Source organism: Hyla sarda, chromosome 1 (genome assembly GCF_029499605.1).
Source record: "Hyla sarda isolate aHylSar1 chromosome 1, aHylSar1.hap1, whole genome shotgun sequence".
NCBI lineage: Eukaryota > Metazoa > Chordata > Amphibia > Anura > Hylidae > Hyla > Hyla sarda.
In genome coordinates, this window is record NC_079189.1 from 102,116,364 (window position 1) to 102,130,585 (window position 14,222).

A 14,222-nucleotide genomic window follows, 5' to 3' on the forward strand; every position below is an offset into this window, starting at 1 on the left:
TAGTAACACAATGTAAGTACATCTGATCCACATACAATCCACTTCCTGGTTGCCGGTGGTCGGATGAATCAGCCAATCACCAGCCGCAGCGCAGTCCGACTTGGCCGGCGATAGGCTGAGCGGCAGTGTGAAAACGCTTCAGGACACAAAATTCTTCACTACACCGGCACCTGCGGCCGGGGCCGAAAACGTCACACTGGCGCTCAGCCTATCGCCGGCCGAGTCGGACTGCTTCATCCGACCACCGGCAACCAGGAAGTGGATTGCGGTGGAGACCGGAGCCGGTTACCGGAGGCCCCGGGGGAGCGGAGGAAGTTATGTACATCTTTATTTTTTTACTGCCGACACTATGGGGGACAATTTTTATGGTCTGGAGTTCTCCTTTAAGTCTGTTAAGTTAGTCATAAAACATGTGCAGCTAAACACACATTGATAAATCTCCTCCAAGGTGTTCAAGGTCCTATGAAGACAAAATTATTGGGTGATTTCTCTGTATAGCGATATAATCGGTTTCCTAACCCTACTCTATGGGCTTGTTCACACTGCCGCCAGGCTGCGGAGCTTAGTTGGCGGTTCTGTCAAATTAAGCGGAGAAAAAAAAATAGTGAAAACAGTATTTTTCTCTCTCCGCTAAACCCCTGTAAAATTACCAGATCACCGATGGACCCCATGCAAGTGATTGGGTCTGTCAGGACCCAGCAGTAGCTGTTTGCATGTGACCCGTTTCAGGCCCCGTTTGGCTCAAGAAAAAGAAAAAATAAGAGCCTAACGGACTCTGTACGGATCGGATATAAGCCGCAATGTGAACCTAGCCTAACACTATATTTCATGACTAGAAAGAGCTGACTTGTTAGAAGAAAGGTGGTGTTCTTACATTGTAACTAAGACTCTAAACAAATCAGACAATAATTGAAGATCATCATCCTCTTGAGGTTGCGTAGTCAGAATATCCTAAATATCTCTCACTGCAGTGTAGTATTGGTCAGCAAATCCCTGCCTGGGAGGTTCCCATTGGAGTGTGCTAGTGCTCTGACTTTTTTTTTTTCCTTCAGTCACTATGTTTGAAAGAGAGCCATCCTATTCCACATGGTTTATTCTGTGCTGAGCAGAGGATCTCACTAGACTGGATATAACCCCACGATAGAAGTTATACAGCGCTTATCTTTTCTCTGCAAGGTTATGATCTGGTTTAACCAGCAGAAAGCTGAATTGTAATCATCATATACTTTTTAGGTGAGTTTCATTGTACTATTGCATTTATATATCAGCATTTAATATATGTTACATAGTTTGTAAGGCTGAAAAAAGACATATGTACATCCAGTTAAGCCTATGACCCTATAGTGTTAATCTATCTAGTGTTGATTTATGTCCTATAACATACATCTATTTTTATAGAAAATACAATTTGACATGCTTGACAGTTTGCTTTTATTTTCCCCAAATTTTGCAATGAGAAGAAACTGAAAATTCTTGGCCAAATTCAAAGTTTTTTCAGTCATATCCAAATTATTTAGCTTTAGCAGCTGCAGACTGGCACTGTGTGAAATGGAGGAAACATTTCAAATCCCTTCACTTAATGCCAGAAAAAGTGCACCCTTTACATGAATTATCAGATTATATATAAAATTTATATTTTGTCATTTGTGTTTATTCCTGGGATGAAGCATACTATAGGATATTGTCGGGAGCAAATTATAAGTGGAAAGCTGATTACTAATATGACAGTACCATTGTAGCATCCTAATAACTAGTATTTGTTGCATATTATTATGGACTATTATCTATCTGATTATCTATTCATATCATATCTATCACCTTATTATTATGGAATGTAATCTATCTGTCCATCTATCTATATAGCTATCCCTTATCTTTCTGTCTTTTTATCTGTCTGCCTATCTGTCTATTGCTTTATTATTATGGACTATAATCTATTTTACTGCCTATCTATCTATCTCATATCTATCTATCTATCTATCTGTCTGTCTGTCTGTCTGTCTGTCTGTCTATCTATCGCTTTATTATAGAACATGATCTACCTGTTTATCCATGTGTCTATCTATCTGTCTATCTATCTATCTATCTATCTATCTATCTATCTGTCTGTCTGTCTGTCTGTCTGTCTGTCTATCTATCTGTCGCTTTATTATAGAACATGATCTACCTGTTTATCCATGCGTCCATCTATGTATCTATCTATCTATCTATCTATTTATCATCTATGTACAGCCATTTTGAAAACATATAGAAAAACATTTAAGTGTCAGTGAAGAAAAACATAGTAATTCTTGTTTAAAAACAATACTTGCAAAATATGTATAAAACAAATTGCATACATTTTTTAAGACTATGGTCTACCATTGTAGATCATATTCCCCTTTGCACACTTTTCCCATTATTATTTATGCTTCTATCACAGGACTGATAGTTTTACCTTATGATCTACATAAGCCATTTATATATTGCAGATATAATGTGCCTTATTTATGTTTCCATTAGGAGTCCTGTCACATGGAGCTTACAATCTAAACTCATCCCATCAGTCACATGCTAAGATCACTTTTCATGGAAATGATGTTAGGCCAATATTGGTCGCCATATAGTGTTTAGCCTGGTTCTCTTTCTTGGTTCTTTGTGGATAAACAGAACCCATTGGTTTCTTTGACTCTGTATTGTATATTGTCTTTGCACGTTTGTAGTGTTTGTGGTCTGCACTTATAATAGATGGGACATATAATTTGTTTCTTGCTAGAAAGGTTGATACTAGATGACAGTATAACAGAAGTTGGTGGAGAACGCTGTCATCATAGGGAAAGAGTTAATTGATGAAATAAAGAGCTCAGTGATCTGTCAGATAAAAGCTCTGCTCATTCCTCAAAGAGGTGAGGGTCAAGTTTAGTTTGTTTAAGTCACTTTTTTCTTTCGTACGCCCACTTCGCTTTCATGATAACACCGGTGAATCTTTAACTGGAGTGATGGTTTTCCAGATCCCATGGTGCCATGCGACAGTATACAGTGACATATGTGGTTTTCTAGTTTTATCTTGTTCTTGTACCACTAATGTTTTAAGGACAGCTTCACTGCTTGGTATGAATGGGATCTTTTTATGGCATTGTTTGACCCAGTAGTGAAGCCAATACAAATGATGAAAAGTGAAAATGTACATAGGGTGGTAATGGTGCAGCATGTAAAACCGCAAAACAGCTGCTTGTGAAAACAGTGTAAGTATCACATCTCATTCCCAGGTCTACTAAGCACTTTATGTATAATGTTACCATTGCAGCCAATAAGTATTGCTACCTTATCAAATAAACTAGAGTAATTGAACTTTTCTCCTGAATTATATGTCATAATTCCCTAAGTTATATAATAACTCTCAATGTCATTTTGATAATAGGGAAAGGAGAAGAGTAAAACCGGGAAGTGGTATCCGCGCTGCTGGCAAGTAGGTAGGATCAGCAAGGATCGGGAACCATAGGTATTTGAAATTATACTTTATTTTGTTCACACAACGCGTTTCTGGTAATAAAAAACTAGTTTCATTGGTGTTCAGTGTACTGGGGTACTGGTTTGGTGATCCTGCAGTATGGCTGTGCTGCCGTGGTCTTCAGACCACGGCAGCACACCTATACCGCAGGATCACCAAACCAGTACACCAGTACACTGAACACCAATGAAACCTGGGGGTTTATGCACAGAAACACGTTGTGTGAACATAATAAAGATTGATTTCAAATACCTATCATTCCCGATCCTTGCTGATCCTTCCTACTTTCCAGCAGCGCGGATACCACTTCCCGGTTTCACTCTCCTCCTTCACCCTTGTTCAATGCCGATGCCTTTGGTGTGGGAAGCCGCAGCAGCTCATATGTCCTTGAAATGCCCTTGTAAGTGTTGTGCCTTGAATCTGCACAACCTCTCCAGGTGAGCACGTTTCCTTTATCCACGTACCTCTACCTATGTTGGTGATTCCGCACAAGGAAGCGCTTGTTGTCTATTTGTTTTTGCATTTTGTTAATAGATAAGCTTCAAGTTCTTTTAGAAATACTAATATAGTATCTGGCATTACAACCTTTTTTGTAGGACTTTCCAAAATGTAACTTCTCTAAAGAACTTTATCCTATATTGATGCCTAAATTACCTCTCTCCAGATGTACACATATTTCTTGCACACAAGAGATTTATAAGGAGTAATATGACATTGGGATCACAGGTTTTATTTCCCTTTTTATACATCCTAAAATGTTACTTGCTTTTGCTGCTGCTACTTGACTTTAAGTACCGTTACTTAAAGGGTACTCCTGTGGAAAACTTTTTTTTTTTTTTTTTTTTAAATCAACTGGTGCCAGAAAGTTAAACAGATTTGTAAATCACTTCTATTAAAAAAAATCTTAGTCCTTCCAGTACTTTTTAGGGGCTGTATACTAAAGAGAAATCCAAAAAGAAATGCATTTCCTCTGATGACATGGCCACAGTGCTCTCTCGAATATGAGAATTTTGCGAATATATGACGAATATTCATCCATATATTTGCGAAATATCGCAAATTCGAATATGGCCTATGCCGCTTAACACTACTGGTTATCAGATATGAGATTTATTCAGTGCTATACACAGTGGGGGACATGTATCAAAGATTTTACCCCTGTTTTGTGTGTATTTTTTGCAAAAATTTTTGCACAAGCCCTTTTTTTGCGCATTTGTTTGCCCATGTTTTGGTGGAGCATGTCCTCCAGATCTGACTGAATCGGGGTACCTTGGAGGGACATCTATAGTACGCATGGATTTATTAACTGCATACTTTTCCTTCACACCAAAAATTTTGCCGCAAGAGCTGTTTTTTTTTGCGCAAATATAAGTAATCTTGGACTTAACGTAGTAAGATGCTCTAAATCATCGATTCTATTTTCCAAAGAGTGGATTGAGGAGATAACTATATTTACACGCAATTTATGAAGCTCATCGCGCTTGATTGATAAATTTAGCGATTCTGCACATAATTTAGAATTTGGGAAAACGGGTAAACTGCTTCTACCATACACAAATAATGATACATGTCCCCCAGTGCCCCTACAGTTTACCTATTAGAATACGTTCAAATACTTTACACACTACAGATGTTAAACTTATTGGATGGTAGTTACATGTTTTATCCGTCTTAGATATGAGTACAACATCAGCCATTCTACAGTCCAGTGGCACTGACCCTGTTACAAGAGAGTCTACAGAGATGAGATACAATGGTCTATGAATTAGTAATCTAAATTCCCCTAATACCCATGGATGAATGCTGCATCAGATCTGTTAAGAAACAACCATTTTTCTTATTGTGTTAAGCGAGTAACATTGGGTAGATATCATTGCTAACTGTAGTGCAGTCGCAATGTATCTGAGGACCATGATGGACAAAAGGGAATAAATTTGGGATCATTTATCTAAATATGCCTGGAACCTCACATCTGGAATTTATAAAATGGGTTTTATTTTGTTGCACAACTTACGTAACCCTACAGTGTCAACACCATGTTTATAGGAAGTTTATGTCTGTAATCTGTGGTATAAAAAAATCTGCACACTTCTGATAAAAAATGTTACTGCTACTGCCCCTATCTAGACAGTGTCACTTTAAACATAGCTATATAGATTTAGTGTCAAATAGGTTTGTAGTATACAGTCCTTAACATGCTTCGGCTATAGTATATTTGATGTGGGACAGAAGATTGTCATATATATTGCACATAATAGCATACATATATTACAACTTTTTTTTAAATTAAATACATTGGACAAAAATAAAACTTTGTGCTGCTGACCTGAGATGTATCTGTCATTGGGAGATGTCCAGGAGCTGCTATAGGTTTCATTTTGGCAGAATTCCTATTTTTCACTTGTCCTTATGTCACCCACATTGCTCCAGCAACACTTTCAGGAATCAGAGAGAACAGTGCGGTCTCTTTTTCCCTGGGCACGTCTGGTGTTGTGTACATATTGTAAAGGTGATAGGGTCTAAAGAGAGTGACTGTTATGTGCTGGAGGGTACAATAGAGTAAGGACATCTTCAAGGCAGGATTGAAATTGACCACACTTACATATATATATTTAGTATGATCGTCACCCTGGTATCTAGATATCAGTACCACCCCTCCCTCTACTTCCGGGTTTGTTCCAACACAGAAAAGAAACTTCTTCCATCCAAGTGTCAGTAGGTGACTAGTGAATGGGGCTGGCTTAGCTATGGAACTGGACCACACAGCCAGCCCCCTTCAAGTCATTAGTCATGTACTGACACAAAGAAGGGAGGTAAAGCTCCCTTTCTGTGTCAGAATTAACCCAGAAGTGGAGGAGGTCCGCTGCAGATAGTGGGCTGTCGAGAAGACATTATACCATACGTATTTATCAGTAAGTGTAATTCATTGTAATGTCATGCACTGAGCCTAATACCCACAAATGTGGACACATAAGTAAGGCTGCATTCACATTACGTTTTGAAGATACGGGAACCGGACTGGGCCTGTATATTATTCATTTCAATGAGCCGATAGGAGTCAAACAGTGACTCCGGTCTGTAAATTTTTGCACTGTATCCGTTTTTCTGACTGGACCTAAAACCATGGTATGTGGCGGTGAGATACGGGCTAGGTCCGGCTGGGATACGGGAGCACCCGGTTTTCGCTCACCCCAGCCGGATCCAGCTGGTTCCCATATTTTTAAAACGTAATGTGAATGCAGCCTAATATTGCTAAATGAGTGTCTACTTAAACAGGCACCCTATGCCCATATGCTAATGAGTGTATCCAGTTCTCAATTATGTAAATATATATGTTCTATAATTAAAGCATGTCCAGAAAGAGATACCGTATATGCTCGAGTATAAGCCGACCCGAATATAAGCCAAGGCCCCTAATTTCACCCCAAAAACCCAAGAAAAGTTATTGACTCGACTATAAGCCTGGGGTGGGAAATACATCATCCCCCCATGTCAACATCCAGACCCCCGTCATCATCCCCCCCTTCATCATGACCGCCTGTCAATCCCTTCATCAGTGTTCTTCAACCTGCAGACCTCCAGATGTTGCAAAACTACAACTACAACCAGCATGATGGGAGTTGTAGTTTTGCAACATCTGGAGGTCCGCAGGTTGAAGACCACTGAGAAGGGATTGACAGGCGGAGAGCTCACTCGAGTATAAGCCGAGGGGGGCATTTTCAGCACGAAAAATCGTGCTGAAAAACTCGGCTTATACTCGAGTATATACGGTATATAGAAATGTTTTATTTCTAAGCGCATTTCTGTGAACAAATATTGCTCTAGCAATAGGTCTGGGACTCTAAACTGTTCTTATGGGCCCAATTATTGAAAATGATAAAAACACTATTACAAAATCATTAATGTAAAAAAAATTCAAAAAAACTGAAAAAATACATTTACATATTTAAGCAATGTCTTGGAAATTGAAAATACTCCTCCAATTTTAATAGTTGGGCTCATTGGATTTCATTTGGTGCTATGTTAAGGGATAGATTACTAATTCTACAATATTGATGTAATTGGTTGCCATGCCAATCCTGCCAATATTGATGCCATGAATAAAAGCCATGCCAACCAATATCCAATGAAAAAGTAATATATTAAGCAATTTGTGTGGAGGGATGCCATCAATGAAAATGACTTCTGTTCTCATGTATACTGGCTACTGTATATTTATGGCCACTCTGCATGAATGAGAACAGTATACATGCTTTGCTTCTAACATTTGCTTAACATCCTCAATAATAGAATGCCACAGGCTCTACTTAGTATGTGTAATGAGAATGGATACAGATGTGTCTATGTAACAGTTACCTATTAGCTAAACTGCACTGTATGTGAAATAATAACTCAAAGACATATGTGGAATGGACAGGCCGTGCTTCTCCTATGCTGAAAGCATACACATCACTTACGATTCCTGTTTCCGCTATAGGAGACCACGTATATGGCCAGTGCATATACATACAAACTAGGATACATTATTGTTGCCCAATGGATGGACTAACCTCAAAATTAGCTACAGGATGGATAGATAGATAGTTAGATAGATAGATGCACAGCAGGCATAGTTGCACTGACATAGAGAGAAGAGTTGTGTGACTCCGGCGTAAGACCACAGGTCTCGGGGGTCTATCTACCATAGATCATGCCAATGCAAAGCAGATGCCCAGCTCAGGTTGGCCCTTCTTTTTTACCTGTGTGTACAAAGTTGTTATCTTCTCGATTGAAACAACACTAGTAATAAAGAGTAAAATCGCCAAAGGGTCATGGTGACCGTCTCATATACAAGGGATGGAAATCATGAAGTCAACAAAACCCTGCCAGGCCCTTTAATCATATGATGGTGGGCTATAAAACAACACCAGAACGGTGCGGCACATTAAACTGCAGACATCTGAAATGACTTTAAAGAGATGAATTGGAAACAAAGTGAAAAGTAATTCCACTAATACTTCACCCTAAACAGTGATATGTGGCTAAATTCTCATTTCGAGAACTCTAGCAGTCTGGCAGCCGGCCATTCCAGTATGAGAGAAAAACTTTCAAGGTGTAAATTGTGTATCAGGTGATGAGCGGGATTATACAGTCAGGGGTGTGTATTAGGCATACATGCCCCTCAATGTGAAACATTCACACTCCCTAACTGTATAATCCCGCCCATCACTTGAGTCACTCCCATTATTAAAACTAAGATCACGCCCATCTGACTGAATTAATGAATTATGAGATAAACTATAAACCCACATATCTCAGGAACAGAAGGGCAAATCAAAAAAATGGAAAAATATTTGTGATCAGGGCACCCTAAGCTATTTACTAACATTAAAAAAATCTTAATTTTGAGGGGATTGGCCACAGGTCCTCTTTAAGACATTTTTTATGATTCTTTTCTACCAGAAAGAATGTCTCTCTACAAGACTCCAGACAGGTTTTATATTTCTGTTCAAAAAGGGGGAGGACAGTGTACTGTCAAAATATAAGACTTATGTACCAGCTTGATTTTCTCTTACTTCTTTCCCAAAAAAAGACAATAATAAAAATGGTCTAAACAGATTATACAACTGGACAGATTTCTGGGGAACATTATCTAATCAGCGACTAGGACAAATATGTCTAAAACTAGGACAGATAATCGTAAAGAAAGATGGTGAAAAGATAGACACAACTAATCAATTCCCTAATTAGACTAATCAACTAATCAATCCCCACTAGATCCAATCAGGCCCGGACTTACAATCCTCTTGGCCTCTGCAGATTCCCCATGGGCCGCTTAGGTTTTTAGTTAATGGGCTGTCCCATTCTCCCGTATCGCTGTTAGCTTTTTTGTCGCCACTGAAAGTAATGCAAATGGTCCCCTCCAGCCCTGCCTAGTCTGGCAGTCTGTTTTTTCAGGTCTAGGGTCTGGTATATTATTAAGGGGTCCGGTCTGTATTTTAAGGTGGTCATATCTGAGGTCTGTATTTTTTACGGGGTTGGGTCTGTATTTTTTGGTGGTCAGGCCTGTATTTTTTTAAGGAGGAAAGGCCTTGGGTCTATACCGTATTTTTTTTTTTAGGGTGTCAGGTCTGGGTTCTGTATTTTGTTTAGGCTGTCAGGTCTGGAGTCTATATTATTTTTTAGGGTGTCGGGTCTGAATCTATCTAATGGCCTGGCATCTGAATTTATTTGTGTTGCTATAGAGGCTGGGGTGTCTGTGGAAGTAAGGGGCAAAAGGGGTCTTCATGGCAGTCTGTTGTGGATGAAAAAGAAAAGGGAGAGAACATCTCTAGTCAGAGCAGACGTCATCTGTGAGTCACCTGATTAGAGGAGCCATCATTTCTCCTCTCATGTGTTATAGTAAATTAGCTGTTATAATAATTGTAGAGCATATTTACTAAGAACTCTGCATCATATTCCTCTTTTATTCCACCTGGAAATGTATGTATGGCCTGCCCTACGTTTTTTGTGATGCTAGTAATTAATATTTACTATAATATTTACTGAAGCTGCATCTATAGTACAAAGCCATACATCACGTTGCATGTAATCTTGTGAACTACAGCTGTCACTCAATATATGAAATCAATTATACCTACTACAAAAAGTCTCCTTGTTGTCCAGGCCTAACTGAGAAGTAGGTGTTACCCCCCAGGATGTGTCATTAAAAAGTGTAAGGCTAGGTTTCCATGGCGTTTTTTTGTCCTGCATGGTGTTTGTTTTTTTTTTTTTTTCGTTTTTTTTTTTTTTGCGAAAAAATGCTGTGGCCAGATGTTAGCTGCAAGTCAATAGGGAACTGCAAAATGCCATATCTACTTGGTGTTTTTCAGTTTGGCGTTTTTAAAGCTATTTTTGTCTCCTTAGCAGTTTTTCAAAAATGACCTCTTGTTGAGACTGGTGTTTTTTTTTCTTCGGGAAAATCTTGGCGTTTTCTTCCCATAAAAGTCTATGGGAGTGAAAAAACGGCAATAAAAATGTCATGTGGGTTTTAACTTTGGCGTTTTTGCAGGTGTTTTTTATTCTTTTTTTGGACTTTAGCGATCCAAAAAAGGGATGGAGATACCTTTTTTTTTTATAAACATTTCGTAGGGTACCATTAAAAAAAAAGAAAAGATACAGTAGAGATGGAAAAATGTGTATTTAAAGGGTAACTCTCATTAAAACTAATTTTTGCTATTGCACTCCTTATGGTAAATATATTTGTGCTTAAAAACGCTCAAGAGCACACTTTCCCCCATCTAATACATAGACTTTGGACCAAAGTCCAAACACAGGAAGTGCAGCCTGGAGTGCTGAGGTGGGTGTGTCCAGCCTCATCCAATCATAGCTTCTCTCACACTTAACTGCCATATGCTGTTGGTTGGACACACCCCCTCAGCTCTCCAGGCTGCACTAACTGTGTTTGGGCTTTGGTCCAAAGTCTGTGTATGAGATGGGGGAAAATGTGCTCTTGAGCTTTTTTAAGCACAAATAAAACAAAGAAAACTTCATTTTTTTAAACAAAGTATATTAGAAATATTTTTTATTTACCATAAGGAGTTCAATAGCAAACATATTTTTAATGAGAGTGCCGATTTAACAAAATTTATATTTTTTGTAAGAATTTTTTTTTAAACAGGGATCAATTTAATAGACAGATCGCAACAGGTGTCAGAAGTGACACCCATTGTGATCTCTCTATTAATGCAGATACTACCACTCCCAGCATGGAGCAGAATGTGCTCCATGTTGGGAGTAGTAGTATACCTGCAGTTAAGGAAAGATCACAGCGGGTGTCACTCCTGACACCCGATGCGATTGTCCTTTCTATTGCAGAGATGGAGTGGCTTTGTCATGCGCTCGCATCTCTGCACTATACTCCAGCCGGCCAGTAATGTGAATAGAATTCACATCACTGATTCATATTTACCACCAAGAGTCGCGATTGGCTGCCACCATCCGGCCAATCACCACTCTGGGCGGAAAATATGTGATGTGAATTCTGGCCGGCCCGGAGTATAGTGCAGAGATGCGAGTGCATGAGAAAGTCATTCCGCATCTCTGCAATAGATAGGACGATTGCATAGGGTGTCAGGAGTGACACCCGGGGTGATCTGTCTATTAGTACAGGTACTACTACTCCCATCATGGAACAGTCTGTTCCATGCTGGGAGTAGTAGTACCTGTACTAATAGACAGATCACCCCGGGTGTCAGGAGTGACACCCGGGGTGATCTGTCTATTAGTACAGGTACTACTACTCCCATCATGGAACAGTCTGTTCCATGCTGGGAGTAGTAGCACTACCTTAAAAATTTAAAAAATAGAGAAAAAAGTTACACACACACATACTTTATCAAACACATCAATAATAAAAACATTTTCTTCAAAAATTGTTATTTCATTAAAGATAAAAGGGCTTACTAAAACAGACATCGGTGTCTGTTAGGAGAGGTGTCAGGTTTTCTATAATTGTATGTTCTGCTTGTGCCTGTGTCTGATTTGTGCGGTATTTTCTTGTATAGTCTGCAGGGTACCCTGCAGACTGCCTGTGTAGACCTGCTATCTGGCCATTGTGTAGCCACTGTATGGTGGTCTATTGGTTAGCACACACTTGTCCTTGATCAGAAAAACAAAACCTGTCCCTGGATGTGTGATTGGGTATTTCTCTGTTCCACTTTTATTCATTTTTTTTGTGGTGTTTATAGTGTAGTTTACATATTTAGCCCAGTTTCCCTCGTAGCGTAATATGGAGGCATTTTTGAATCCATATAAAAATGATAAGTCCTAGCTTAAAGGGGAATTCCAGGATTTTTTTTTTATTTAACTATGCTACTGGGGCTGTAAAGTTAGTGTAGTTCATAATATAGTGTCTGTACCTGTGTGTGACAGTGGTCTCGCAATTCTTTGGTGATTTTCACCCCAATATTTATTTTTAACAGCATAAAAAATGACTCGTCTCAGGGTTTCCAAGGTTGCAGTGCGACTGAGACATGATCTCACTAGTCAGGTGTGCAAAGGGAGCCTTTTCTGCTTCAATAGGTAGAGCGACCACTGGGTGGGAGAGATCATTTTGCAACAGCTGTAGGCGCCCTGGTTAGAAAACACTGGTCTTTTGAATGGAATACAGCTCATTTGTGTTTCAATGGGTTGATGTGTGGGAGGGAGGAAAGTGACCTCACACTTACAAACAAGGAACTATAAACATATAAAAAATATGGTTTGATGACAGGTACTCTTTAAGTTAGTAGAAGTTGATAAAGTGGCACTCATTTGGAGAACCTTTTACAAGGTTTGAGCGTTGTACGGGGAGGGTCATGTGATCACTAGATCATTTATGAAGCCCTTTTTCTGCCATCACTATTCAGCCACACATCTCCTATTTCAATGGGAGATGTGCTGCCAAAGAACAATGACTTTTGATTGGTCAAAATGAGCAATTGCTCATTCATCAGCTTATTGCTGGCCCTAATAGGGTCGTAAGTCACCAGAAGGCATCAGTCTGCAGAGGCAATTACGTAAAGTTCCCGGTCCTCTGTAAAAGAAATATGTAAAAGGGTCTCCATTTATAATATAAATGTCTTCTTATGAAGCCAATGTCGCCTTAGGCACCAGGGCCCGGTTGTGACTACCTCGTACCCTTTTTACCTATGTTCCTGGTAATGCAGAAAACTGTGGGTCCAAGGCACCATATATTGTGGTTTCTAAAGGGCTCCTTAAAAGTAACTGACACATAAAAAAAACTATTTCCCTTTGGTTTTCATTGGAATACTGCAAAAAAATTATGTAGAATATCAAGATGAATTAACAATAACATGTTTCTAATTTCGACCATGGCTGGAAACAAGCGCATCTGGATATTTCTGGTGTTCATATTTCCCTGATTCCTTCTACTGAGGCTTGATTTATAGGTCTTGTAGTCACAGCTATTTCCACCATGTCAGTGACTATCCAATCACCTGTCGTTCTCTTCCTCCACCCTCCATAAGAGTACAAGCAAACACATTACGTGAAAGAGCTTTTGTAACACTTAGAAATTGCTCTTGTTTGCAAACTGTGCACAGTTAGTTGCTGGCTGAAGTAGCACATCGTGATTTATCCAAAAAGAGTTATTTATAGAAGCCAATGTTGGGAACAAATCTTGATACTTGATACTTGTTTTAGGGTCATATTGCATCTTACAGTAAGTCTACTAGTATTTTACACATGATAATATTGTGTACAAATAACTTTTGTGTTTGATACTTTTTGTGATGTTGGATTTTTTGCATTATTCCTAAAATATATAAATAGGAATCTATTAGTTCACACCAGAGGCCATACGATAACAAAAATCATTGTAGAATGTTAACATAATCCATGGCCAATCCATAGCTGGATTAAGGTTGATGAATGGCCATGGGCAATAGATTTAATAGGGGTCCCCATCCCACTTCTAAGAACTGGATCACACAGTACCCTCTATCACATTCCCATAGATGAAAAATGGCCACAAAAACAACTGGCCCATCCCAATTATGTCTATGGGACTTATGCTTTTAGTGAACTTACTTAGAGGTGAATGGAGAAAGCTACATGAATGCAAGGCAAACTTTCCTGCCAAGGTAGGATCTGGCCATCAGGGCAAGTGGACATGTAAATGTCATTGTATCATGCTGTGCATAATGTGCCCACACTATAGTATAGTCCAACACTGACCAACCTATATTCTCTTTGCTTGCCAGTTGAGTGT

At 39.2% G+C, this 14,222-nt stretch overlaps 1 protein-coding gene across 4 annotated transcripts in view; it reads left to right on the plus strand.

Annotated features, from left to right (window-relative positions):
- The window catches only part of SLC7A2 (solute carrier family 7 member 2), a 135,445-nt gene that overhangs the window by 58,216 nt on the left and 63,007 nt on the right, over positions 1 to 14,222 (plus strand). The window contains exon 1 of one of the 4 annotated variants that reach the window (XM_056558974.1): positions 1,082 to 1,233. The exons of 2 other annotated variants lie outside the window; for them this stretch is intronic. The gene's annotated coding sequence lies outside the window, so the exon portion shown is untranslated. Of the gene's footprint in view, positions 1 to 1,081; positions 1,234 to 6,316; positions 6,403 to 14,222 lie in introns of those variants that run through there. One more of the 4 variants, XM_056558981.1, reaches the window with a different exon arrangement.